Genomic DNA, 12,960 nt, shown 5'->3' with positions numbered 1-12,960 from the left:
TCCTGTTCCAAATGTGAACTTGAATAGAAATACATTGAAACAATGAATTGTAAACCATGTAAAATTATTACCTCTTGGTAAAATTCAAATTTTAAAAACTCTTCTTCATTCAATATTTTAAAAGTTGTCAAACTAGTGCTTTTCTGCAAACTCTGTAAGCAGGCAATGATTTGGGGGCACTCTCTGAGTCTGGTTTTGACCTTTCCCCCCTGTATTTAGCCAAGTATTTTTCAACATCAAAATGACACAATGAGGTTTTGGCTATCAATATCCAAGGATTAGGGACACTGTTCGCTCATGCACCACTATATTTTAAGCTTATTGTAGACTGGCAGAGTGTTGAGCTCTATAGATATCTTGGTAGTAAATTAATAAAGGCATGTGCTACTATCAGTTGAACATTTCACATAGACAGAGGCTTAAATACATCTAATTAGTTCTCTCTGGAACATAGATAGTGTAGACTGATAGTCTCAAGAATACATTTCAGACAAGTATCAATGTCTCTCCTGGGGAGTGTAGACTTCCTGGTATCAGCCCTATGTCCTCTTCACTTCAAAACTCTGGTGTCCTCTCTTGTGTTTGGGTTTTCTTCCCACATAGCTGGCAAGTCTAGGGTGTAGATGACTTGGAGTCATGAGGAACTTTGAGCTTATGAGTGAATACAGAGAGAAATGTGGCTCATGTACATATGGGCTGTCATTCACAAAGCATGTGAGAGCTTTCCTATTCCATGAAGGGCACAACACAGAATAAAAAGTTCAGTGTTATGTGGGCACAGTGGAAAAGTTCCTAAACAGAACACCAATGGCTTATGCTCTAAGAACAAGAATCAACAAATGGAACCTCATAAAACTGCAAAGTTTCTGTAAAGCAAAGGACACAATCAGTAGGACAAAATGGCAACCAAGAAATTGGGAAAAGATCTTTACCAACCCTACATATGATAGAGGGCTAATATCCAATGTATACAAAGAATTCAAGAAGTTAGTCTCCAGAGAGTCAAATAACCCTATTAAAAAATGGGGTACAAAGCTAAACAGGGAATTATCAACTGAGGAAACTCAAAACTAAAGAAATGTTCAGCATCCCTAGTTATCAGGGAAATGCAAATCAAAACAACACTGAGATTACACCTTACACCAGTCAGAGTGGCTAAGATGAAAAACTCATGGGACAGCAGTTGCTGGAGAGGATGTGGGGAAAAAGGAACACTTCTCCATTGTTGGTGGGATTGCAAGCTGGTAAAACCAGTTTGGTGATTCCTCAGAAAATTAGACATAGTATTACCAGCATACCCAGCTATACCACTCCTGAGCATATACCCAGGTGATGCCCCTACATGTAATAAGGACACATGCTCCACTATGTTCATAGCTGCCTTATTTATAATAGCCAGAAGATAGAAAGAACCCAGATGTCCCTCAAGAGAGTAATGGATTTAGAAACTATTGTATATATACACAATGGAGTACTATTCAGCTATTAAAAACAATGAATTTATAAAATTCTTAGGCAAATGGATGGAACTAGAAAGTGTCATCCTGAGTGAGGCAACCCAATCACAAAAGAACACAAATGGTATGCACTCACTAATAAGTGGATGTTAGCTCAAAAGCTCAAAATAAACAAGTTACAATTCACCAAGCTCAAGAAGAAGGAAGACTTAAGTGAGGGTGATTTGGTTCCTCTAAGAAAAAGAACAAAATAGTCACAGGAGCAATAAGGGAGACAATGTGTGGAGCATAGACAGAAGTAAAGGCCATCTAGATACTGCCCTACCTGGAGATCCATCCTATAAACAGTCAACAAACCCTGACACTACCATGGACAACAAGAAGTGTAAACCAAAAGGAGCATGCTATGGTTGTCTCTGATGGGGCACTGCCAGAGCCTTACAAATAAAGAGGCAGATGCTAACAAACAACTATTGGACTGGGCATGGGGTCCCCAATGGAGGAACTGGAGGATGGTACAGAGGAGCTGAAGGGGTTTTCAGCCCCATGGGAAGAACAGTGATTTTGGCTACCCAGATGCCCCAAGACTCCCGGGGACTGAACCATCAACCAAGGGGCAGACATGGTTCCAGCCAAAAATGTGGCAAAGGAAGGCCTTGTTGGGCATCAGTGGGAAGAATGGCCCTTAGTTAGGTAAAGGCTCAACAGAGGCGCGAACAAAGGGAAACTGAGGGGGTGGGGGAAGGGAGTGTATTGGGTGGAGAGGCATATAGGTGGAGGCAGGGGGAAGGAGGGAGGAGGAAGAGGAGGGGTTGGGGCTCTTAGGGAAGGGGGAATATCGGGAAAGGTTTTACCATTGGCAATGTAAATGAAAACAATATTCAATAAAAAAATAATTAAAAAAATGTTCAGTGTTAGATGGGAAACTTTAAGAAGTGCAGTGGGCAAACCAATGATTCCTAAAGAGAGCTGTGCTAAGCCACTAAGCAAGAATATGACAGGGGCGGAGGTTGGGAGTGCGGAGAGTTGATTGCCTTTCCTCTATTCCTAACCACCTGCCTGCCATTATTTTCTTCTCAGTTGATTGGTTTTTTTTTTTCTTTTGCCTTATACCTTGCATCACCTTGGAGGTGTGTGCTCCAACCTCACCATGACCACTCTCCAACCCTTGTGCCCCCAGTCACAATCTCCTGTTGGTCATATCCTTTGTTGAGACCCCTCAGACCAGTGAGCTCTCTGACCATTCTTTTTTTTTTCATGTCTATTTTTCTATTGATATATTTATTTACATTTAAAATGATTTCCCCTTTGCTGGATCCCCATTCCCCGAAAGTCCCATCAGTCCCCTTCCCTCCCCCTGTTTTCCCACCCAAGCCTTCCCACTTCCCTGTTCTGATTTTGTTCTATACTGCTTCACTGAGTCCAGAACAAGGGTCCACTCCTCCATTCTTCTTGTACCTCATTTGATGTGTGGATTATGTTTTGGGTATTCCAGTTTTCTAGGTTAATATCCACTTATTAGTGAGTGCATACCATGATTCATCTTTTGAGTCTGAGTTACCTCACTTAGTATGTTCTCCAGCTCCATCCATTTGCCTAAGAATTTCATGAATTCATTGTTTCTAATGGCTGAATAGTACTCCATTGTGTATATATACCACATTTTTTGCATCCACTTTTCTGTTGAGGGATACCTGGGTTCTTTCCAACTTCTGGCAATTATAAATAGGGCTGCTATGAACACAGTAGAACATGTATCCTTATTACATGCTGGGGAATCTTTTGGGTATATGCCAGGAGTGGTAAAGCAGGATCTTCTGGAAGTGAGGTGCCCAGTTTTCGGAGGAACTGCCAGACTGATTTCCAGAGTGGTTGTACCAATTTGCAACCCCACCAGCAGTGGAGGAGTGTTCCTCTTTCTCCACATCCTCGATAAGGCCAGATACTCTGAAGCTAATAGAAAAGAAACTGGGGAAGACCCTTGAGGACATCGGTACAGGGAGAAAGTAATAATATCCACTATATATAAAGAACTCAAGAAGTTGGACCCCAGAAAACCAAACAACCCTATTAAAAAATGGGGTACAGAGTTAAACAAAGAATTCTCCCCTGAAGAATTTCGGATGGCGGAGAAACATCTTAAAAAATGCTCAACTTCATTAGTCATTAGGGAAATGCAAATCAAAACAACCCTGAGATTTCACCTTACACCAGTCAGAATGGCTAAGATTAAAAATTCAGGAGACAGCAGGTGTTATCTGACCATTCTTTTACTTTCTCTTCTGAAGGCTTCTCTTGCATCTCCTATCCTCTAACTACAGGGGATCTCTAGGCCATACAGGCAGGCATCTTTCTCTGTTGTTTCCTGAAATGCAATCCTGTTTAGTTGCAAGAGAGCCATTTCCTCTGGACAGATGACTTTCACATTCTGATAGATCTGATAGATTCTGATAGAGTACGACTCTTACCTCAGCATATCCTATATTCATAGTTTTAACCTTATATGTCCTTTGAGTGGTATGCCATAATTACATCTCCTGATACTGAAATTTTAGTGGTACTTAGATGTTGTCTCTTCTATCCATCCTTCCTAACCCTCAGAAGACTTCTGGTTTCCCCTCCACTGAATCCACAGAAGCACTGTTGCCTTAAAGGATCCCTTTCATGAGGCCTGCACTGCATGGTAGTACTAATTTACCACTTCCCTGAGGTATAACATGGGAGCAACTGCTTAAAATGAGCCTTAAGTCCTTCAAGTATGAATGAGGGAGAAAATAATATGATGTTCTGATAATTATGAAAAGTGGGGCGTCCCCGACAGATGATCTGGAACCGGCTGCATTGCTCGGTGACTCTTTCCGTTTGTCTGCGGGTACCATCATGGTGGTCATGGCCAGTCAAGTGCTCCTGTGCTCGGGTCTCACCATCCTATCCCAGCCACTCATGTATGTGAAAGTGCTCATCCCGGTGGATGAGCCTCTTTCTCCAACAATAGGACGAAATATTTTTGGCGACAAGTATGTCAGCTTCCTGGCCTCTTTTGCTATGCTCAGCACATTGCAAGCATCGATGGGAGGCATGGATTGTTCACAGGCTTAATTCTAAGTCTGTGTTCAGGAGTCCTTGGAACTGTGGTCCGTGGTAAAGTTTTACAGTATTACCAGGATCCCGAGAAACCCAAGGAGTTAAGATCTGCTACTGTACAAAAAGAAGATTCATCCTCCTTTGACCAAGTTATCAAAGAGACAACTCAAGAGATGATTGTTCATTCTGCTGCTACCCTCAATGCACATCCCTTGCACGTGATCACTCTGAGGTCCATGGCATAGTTTACCAGCAGAGAGTCTAAGTACTTCAGACTGGGTAACTCCATAGAAACAATCTTCCGGGAAGAAGGCATCATAGGAATTTTTGCAGGTCTCATTCCTTGCCTCCTAGGTGACATCATTTCTTTTTGGCTGTGTAACTCACTGGCTTATCTCATCAATACCTTTACACCGGACAGTGGAGTTTCTACCATGAATGAAATGAAAAGTTATTCTCAAGCTGTCACAGTATTCTTTACCAGTGTGTTGGCCTAGCCCTTTGTGCTTATATCTACTCTTATGGCTGTCAACAACTATAGGTTTGCTGGTGGATCTCTGTACTCTCCTTACTCTCCAATACACACTTCTTGGATAGATTGCTGGTGCATGCTATAAAAAGCGGGAAATATGAGCTGAGGAAACAGCTTGCTTTTCTGGAAGGTTCCTTGTGGAAAGACTTACTGTTGTGACCTGAGAATGTTAATTTGAAGATGTGGAGCAGGACATTTCTATAGTCCACAGAATTATGGGAGAGAATGTTGATTTCTATACAGTATAGCATGCTTTTTAAATAATCATTTAATCTTGGGAAAATGGAAAAAAATTATTTGTAATGTAGGAGTTTCAGAGTATCATTAATGGCAGGATTCTCTTTTACATTATGAACTAACAGAGAATGTCCACTCAGATTAATTAGGATTTCCCTCTTGACTGATTTACTTGGCTACAAAAGTATGTGGATGTTCCAATGTAAACAGCATTGCAGAGGGGTGTAGGAGATGCAAGTCTCAGTTTGCTGAGAAGAAATGATCCCTGGCTCCTCATATTTAAACTAAAATAACAGAATATTATTACTTCTCTAATCACATGTATTTTCAGTTCTCATGTAATCCTTTAGGAACTCATTTATCCTCCACATGAAGTTGTAAGGTAGTTAGATCAAGAATCCTTATTTGCTGACTATGCCATAAACCCAAGAACAATGTCTTGAACTTAGTATGAGAACTTTCATTGATTCATTGGATAAAAACAAACTTAGAGAGGATTCCATGGTTAGGAGTACAAGAGCCTGTACTGTTCTTGTAGAGAACCTAAGTTCAGATCCCAATACCCAAGTTATGAAGCTCACAATGGCTTATTACTTCAGGTCATTTGAGCTTTGGTGCCTCTTGCCTCAGAGCATTTACATGCATGTGCACCTACCCTTACACAGATGCACACACGTACAACTAAAAATCATTAAATTAAGCTTTAAAAATTAGCCTATTGAGTCTCAAGAGAATCTTCTAATCATGATAAACACAGACCCTTCAGATGGTGTCTGGGTATGAAATTAGTTACTTAGCAAAGACCAGACACTGGAGCATCCACCTGGTAGCTGAAGACAGCATGCTCCTAGCCTGAATCCTTCCAACTTTGAAAAGCTGTGAATCAGCTAAAATTATTACTATTACTTCCAATGTTACTCCATACTTTCTGGATAATGTATGGCTGACCACAGGCTAGATGTTGGGTTTGCTTCCCCCAGGACTATGCATGTCTTCTTGTCTGTGGTCAGCATGTCTGGACCTTTGTCTACTTCTTAAGATCTGAATTATAAACCAGTTGACCGCACATTGAGAGCACAAATGATGGGTAACCAAATGCATTTTTATTCTGTTTACTTTGAGTAAGTAATACAGTATTGTGTAGCTTTTGTTCCACCCCAGAATTGAAATATTGCCTCTTGGATGTAGGAGAAAAGCTCTCTTAATTTGCAATGCTTAAGAAGCTCATGGGTTTTTAGTTTAGGATTAGGAAGTTCAGAAATATGTAAATTAACAAGGTCATTCCCAGGGTTATATAAACAGTTACAACTGCTGGTGGGAGGGGGATTCTTCAAGCATCTGAGTTGCCTGCAAGTTCATGAATAGTCGAAATGGCTTTGGGTAATGCAACTGTGTTTGCATCACTTATGTTTTGGGAAGCCCACACTCCTGTAAGTAATATCAATAAACTCATTGGTTTGTCATGCTAGACTTGTGTCAGATTGTTGCTTTGGTGACTACTGGTACCCTCTTCAGGGTGACTAGACATTTGCTGACATCTCTTCAGGAAAGTCATTCAACATACAGAAAGGACCACAATATATTGCCTATAATTAAAACTATAAGCTGAATGGCTTTCAAAGTTGCCTAGGGCCAGTGTATTTCCTAGAAAGCTTCTTCAGTCATTTTCCTCTGGGGTTGCATATCTACTAGTCAGTTTCCTCACCCTGTGACTATCCAGATCAGTGATAGCACAGGATAAACTTAAGGCTCACAGAGAAACCCTGTTTACTATGTTCTCTAGAGATTATATGCCTCAGTACCCATGCCTCTGTAGGTGTTTTACAGGTGCCTACCATTTTTCTTTTTTGTTAAGCAATTAAAATTCACTTGCACATTGCCTCCCAGCCATGCAACCCCAAAGGAATCTTGTCCCATAATCTAGTCCTCCTCTTACCCTACCCTGTTTCCTTTGATTGATTTTCCTTTGTGCTCATTCCTTCATGTTAGAAAAATAGAGGAATGTGTGTGCTTGTACATATGCAGGTGTGTGTGTATGTGTGTGTGTGTGTGTGTGTGTGTGTGAGAGAAAGAGAGAGAGAGAGAGAGAGAGAGAGAGAGAGAGAGAGAGAGAGAGAGAGATTTCTCTTTTGTCTAAAAACCAACGTTTGCATTCCTTTCAAAGATACTTTTCTAGAAAGAATTATTTAAAGACTCTACAAGTTCAGAAAACAGCAACTCTAACTTTTGATATCATCATCCAACTAATATTTCTGTGGCTAGTTACCAAATTATCTGTACCAAAAATTAGGTATCAAATCTAAGAGGCATTTGTCAGTCTTTATTTTGTATGTATGACTCATGGCCTAGATAGGGCTACTCCCTTTTGCTTAAAAATATCTTCTCTTTCTTTCCAATGACCCTAAACCCTACATATTCTGAAGACTTCCACAGTTTGGCATTACTTTATTTACCCCTCAGAGGCTAATGTACTCTAGTGTGTCATCTGCATACTACTGTATATTATTATGTAAGTTGTCCCTGAATATGTTTCCTAGTACCAAGGATTCAGAGAGCATTGATGGGACACAACCTTTTTTTTTTTAAATATTTTTATTTTCTATATTCTTTGTTTATATTCCAAAATGATTTTTCTTTTCCCAGATCCCCCCTCCCCATATATCCCATAAACCTTCTTCTCTACATCCATTCTCCAATCACCTCCCTCCTTTTTCTCTGTCTTTATATTCCCCTCCAATGCTAGATCAATCCTTTCCAGGATCAGGACCTTCTCCATACTTCTTCATGGGAGTCACTTGTTATGCGATTTGTGCCTTGGGTATTCAGGGCTTCTGGGCTAATTAATATCTACTTATCATAGATTGCATTCAATGTGTATTTGGTGATTGGGTTACCTCACTTAGGATGATATTTTCCAGATCAAACCATTTGCCTAAAAATTTTGTGAATTCATTGTTTCTAATTGCTGAGTAGTATTTCATTGTGTAAATATACCACATTTTCTGTATCCATTCCTCCTTTGAGGGGCATCTGGGTTCTTTCCAGCTTCTGGCTGTTATAAATAAGGCTGTTATGAACATAATGGAGCATGTGTCTTTATTGCATGCCGAGGAATCCTTTGGGTATATGCCCAGGAGAGGTATAGCAGGATCCTCCAGAAGTGTCATGTCCAGTTTTCTGAGGAACCGCCAGACTTATTTCCAGAGTGGTTGTACCATCTTACAGCCCCACCTGCAGTGGAAAGAGAAAGTGTTCCTCTTTCTCCACATCCTTGCCAACACCTGCTGTCTCCTGAGTTTTTGACCTTAGCCATTCTAACTGGTGTAAGGTGAAATCTTAGGATTGTTTTGATTTGCATTTCCCTAATGACTAATGATGTTGAGCACTTCTTAAGGTGCCTCTTGGCCATCCAAATTTCCTCAGGTGAAAATTCTTTGTTTAGATCTGTACCCCATTTTTAATAGGGTTATTTGGTTCCCTGGGGTCTAACTTCTTGTGTTCTTTGTATATATTGGATATTAGCCCTCTATCAGATGTAGAGTTGGTGAATATCCTTTCCCAATATGATGGTTGCCGTTTTGTCCTTTTAACAGTGTCCTTTGCCTTACAGAAACTTTGTAATTTTATGAGGTCCCATTTGTCAATTCTTTATCTTAGAGCATAAGCTATTGGTGATCTGTTCAGGAACTTTTCCCCTGTGCCCATGTCCTCAAGGGTCTTCCCCAGTTTCTTTTCTATTAGTTTCAGTGTGTCTGGTTTTACATGGAGGTTCTTGATCCACTTGAAGTGAAGTTTAGTACATGGAGATAAGAATGGATCAATTTGCATTCTTCTACATGCTGACCTCCAATTGATCCAGCACCATTTGTTGAAAAGGCTATCTTTTTCCACTGGATGTTTTCGTCTCCTTTGTCAAATATCAAGTGACCATAAGTGTGTGGATTCATTTCTGGATCTTCAATTCTATTCCATTGGTCCACTTGTCTGTCACTGTGCCTATACCATGCAGTTTTTAACACTATTGCTTTGTAGTATTGCTTGAAGTCAGGTATACTGATTCCCCCAGAATTTCTTTTGTTGTTGACAATAGTTTTAGCTATCCTGGGTTTTTTGTTATTCCAGATAAATTTGAGAATTGCTTTTTCTAACTCTGTGAAGAACTGAGTTGGGATTTTGATAGGGATTGCGTTGAATCTGTAGATCACTTTTGGCAAGATGGCCATTTTAACTATATAAATCCTGCCGATCCACGAGCATGGCAGATTTTTCCATTTTCTGAGGTCTTCTTCGATTTCCTTCTTCAGAGACCTGAAGTTCTTGTCATATAGATCTTTCACTTGTTTGGTTAGAGTCACTCCAAGATACTTTATATTGTTTGTAGCTATTGTGAAGGGTGTTATTTCCCTAACTTCTTTCTCAGCCTGCTTATCCTTTGAGTATAGGAAGGCAACTGATTTGCTTGAGTTGATTTTATCACCAGCCACTTTGCTGAAGTTGTTTATCCGCTGTAGGAATTCTCTGGTGGAGGTTTTTGGGTCACTTAAGTAGACTATCATGTCATCTGCAAATAGTGATAATTTGACTTCTTCCTTTCCAATTTGTATCCCCCTTGACCTCCTTATGTTGTCTAATTGCTCTAGCTAGAACTTCAAGTACTATATTGAAAAGATATGAAGAGAGAGGACAGCCTTGTCTAGTCCCTGATTTTAGTGGGATTGCTTCAAGTTTCTCTCTGTTTAGTTTGATGTTGGCTACCGGATCGCTGTATATTACTTTAACGATGTTTAGGTATGGGCCTTGAATTCCTGTTCTTTCCAAGACTTTTAGCATGAAAGGATGCTGAATTTTGTCAAATGCTTTTTCTGCATCTAATGAGATGATCATATGTTTTTTTTTCTTTGAGTTTGTTTATGTAGTGGATAGCATTGATGGATTTCCTTATATTGAACCATCTCTACATCCCTGGGATGAAGCCTACTTGATCGTGGTGGATGATCGCTTTGATGTGTTCTTGGATTCGGTTGGCAAGAATTTTATTAAGTATTTTTGCATCAATATTCATAAGGGAAATTGGCCTGAAGTTCTCTTTCTTTGTTGGATCTTTGTGTGGTTTTGGTATCAGCGTAATAGTGGCTTCATAAAACGAGTTGGGTAGAGTTCCTTCTGTTTCTATTTTGTGGAATAGTTTGAAGAATATTGGTGTTAGGTCTTCTATGAAGGTCTGAGAGAATTCTGCACTGAAGCCATCTGCTCCTGTGCTTTTTTTGGTTGGGAGACTTTCTATGACCCTTTTTATTTCTTCAGGTGTTATGGGACTGTTTAGATGATCTATTTGATCCTGATTTAGTTTTGATGTCTGATATCTGTCTAGGAATCTGTCCACTTCTTCCAGATTCTCCAGTTGTGTTGAGTATAGGCTTTTGTAGTAGGATCTAATGATTTTTTGAATTTCTCTGTTTCTGTTGTTATAGCTCCCTTTTCATTTCTAAGTTTGTTATTCTGTATATTGTCTCTATGCCCTTTGGTTAGTCTGGCAAAGGGTTTATCTATCTTGTTGATTTTCTCAAAGAACCAGCTCCTGGTTTTGTTGATTCTTTGTATGGTTCTCTTTGTTTCTACTTGATTGATTTCGGCCCTGAGTTTGATGATTTCCTGCCTTCTACTCCTCCTGGGTGAAATAGCTTCTTTTTGTTCCAGGGCTTTCAGGTGAGACACAAACTTTTAAGTATATGTGTGTCTGTCCAAAATTCTAGATACTTGTTGCCCAATTGTCTACTAAACATTATCACGTATGTCATGGGTACTTCCAAGTAGACAATGCAAGTTGAACAAGGCATCATCTTGTTTACATCTTAAAAATGTGTTCTTTTGCGGAAAACCCTATCCCATTCTGCTAACACACCTTGCCAGGTGGCCTGAGACAGAAACCTGTTAGTCTGCCAAGAATCAGCCTCTTTGTCTCTTCTTCCTCTCTACATGAAATTATTCCCAAATCCTGCCACTGTTACTTCCCCAAAGTTCTCCTTACCTGTCTGACCCATCCCAGGTTTATTCAGCATCTTCCTGGACTTCAATACCCTTCTAGTTAGTAGTCCTTCTAGGCTTAATTACATCCCCATTTCATTCAAACACCTAGCTTCTGGTGACCACTCTAAACAAGCAATTCTAAACACATCTCTCTCTGGCATGCGATGCTCCAACAATATACCCTCTTCCACATGCACTGGTCTTGAAATTTGGATGTGCCCAAGAGCCAAGAGGGGTTTATTCTCACCATGTTGTCTGCTTTGTGTGAAGAGGTCTGTGTTGGAATCTGCAAATATATGTTTTTGACATAATATATGGGTAATGCTTACATGGGGTCCAGTAACCACACTTCAGAACCAAAGCTCTATTGATCATAAAATTAACTTGCTTTTAAAAGCTTTTAAAGTATTATTGTATGATCTATTACTCCCACCTCCTTCTTCCTCCATACTTAGACAAACTTGAATGGCTTATGGTTAGCCTAATGTAACATGACAATTTGATTTTCATGACTTAGTATGCTAAGTCCACCTGGCCTGCTTAACCACCTAAAGAAGGCGATTAGCATAAATTCTATCCAATTCAAATCTTTCCCCAGAAGTGTCTGAGCTCCATGTTAGAAGAGTCTATCTAATTCTCTCATCTCCAAAGTCCGAACTCTAGTGGAGTACCCTGGCCTCAGAAGCTAGCAGAAAAAGCTTGAAGAATTGGTTCCTGATCTATTCCACTGCAGCATAAGCCCCTACAAAATTCCTAGCTCACCATAAATACTTTATACCTGAGGGTATCCTGATTAATAATTATAAAACAAAAATTGCAGTGAGGTAAGTCTTGAAGTTATTTTTTCCTTTTCAATGTTAAATAAACTGATAAGTTAAAAAAAGTTCTAGAATGCATTGATTTATTGTGTAGAGTTACAGCCTATCTTATGTTTAATCAACTGGAATTTAGGCAAATTTGAGACTAATAAAATATTTGCATGTTTTTCAAATTGCTTCACTAAACTCCTTTAATTTAAAAGTACCCCTGAGTATATTACTAAATGTGTTAAATGTGTCACCGATTACAAAATCATGAAGGATAAGCTAATGAGTCATTTGAAGGTCCTGCTTATTAATTTTTATAGCCTCATTGCCTGGAACCTAATCATCCCCTACTATCAATACCCTGGGAGAAATTAAAAGAATCCTCATTTATTTAAGGTAGGATTCCTTACCTCTGTAGAACTCTATTCTTGCCCTCATGATGTCCTTGGCACCTCCAACACTGATCCTCCTTCAAAGATGCTGCTACCTTCCCTTTAGGCTTATGCAGTTCCTTCTGGGTTTGATGTTAGTATCTGATCTTTAAGAGACCTTTCTGTTTTATAGTTACCAAGTAAATTCCTATACTCTGTTAATCATTTTCTTTTGGCTGTCAGTGAGGTGTAGGTGACTAGATGTTAAACAAACATTCTTTTTCAATCTCAAACTGAAATTGGGACGTTCCATTTGTTTATACTATGTAGACACGAAAAAATGTGAGAATTTTTTCTTAAGATCCCAAAAGCCCTTGCCTTTCGTTTGCAAAATTTTATTTCCTTCAATCCTTTTAAAATGTGTGTGTGTGTGTGTGTGTGTGTGT

General features: G+C 39.6%; 1 pseudogene; it reads left to right on the top strand.

Moving 5' to 3' along the window:
* The first annotated feature begins 4,337 nt into the window (after positions 1–4,337).
* On the top strand, positions 4,338–5,258 carry LOC127679946 (mitochondrial carrier homolog 2-like; annotated as a pseudogene).
* Positions 5,259–12,960: the final 7,702 nt, after the last annotated feature.

Source organism: Apodemus sylvaticus, chromosome 3 (assembly GCF_947179515.1).
Source record: "Apodemus sylvaticus chromosome 3, mApoSyl1.1, whole genome shotgun sequence".
In the NCBI taxonomy this organism is placed as follows: domain Eukaryota; kingdom Metazoa; phylum Chordata; class Mammalia; order Rodentia; family Muridae; genus Apodemus; species Apodemus sylvaticus.
This window is presented reverse-complemented; position numbering and strand designations above follow the sequence as displayed.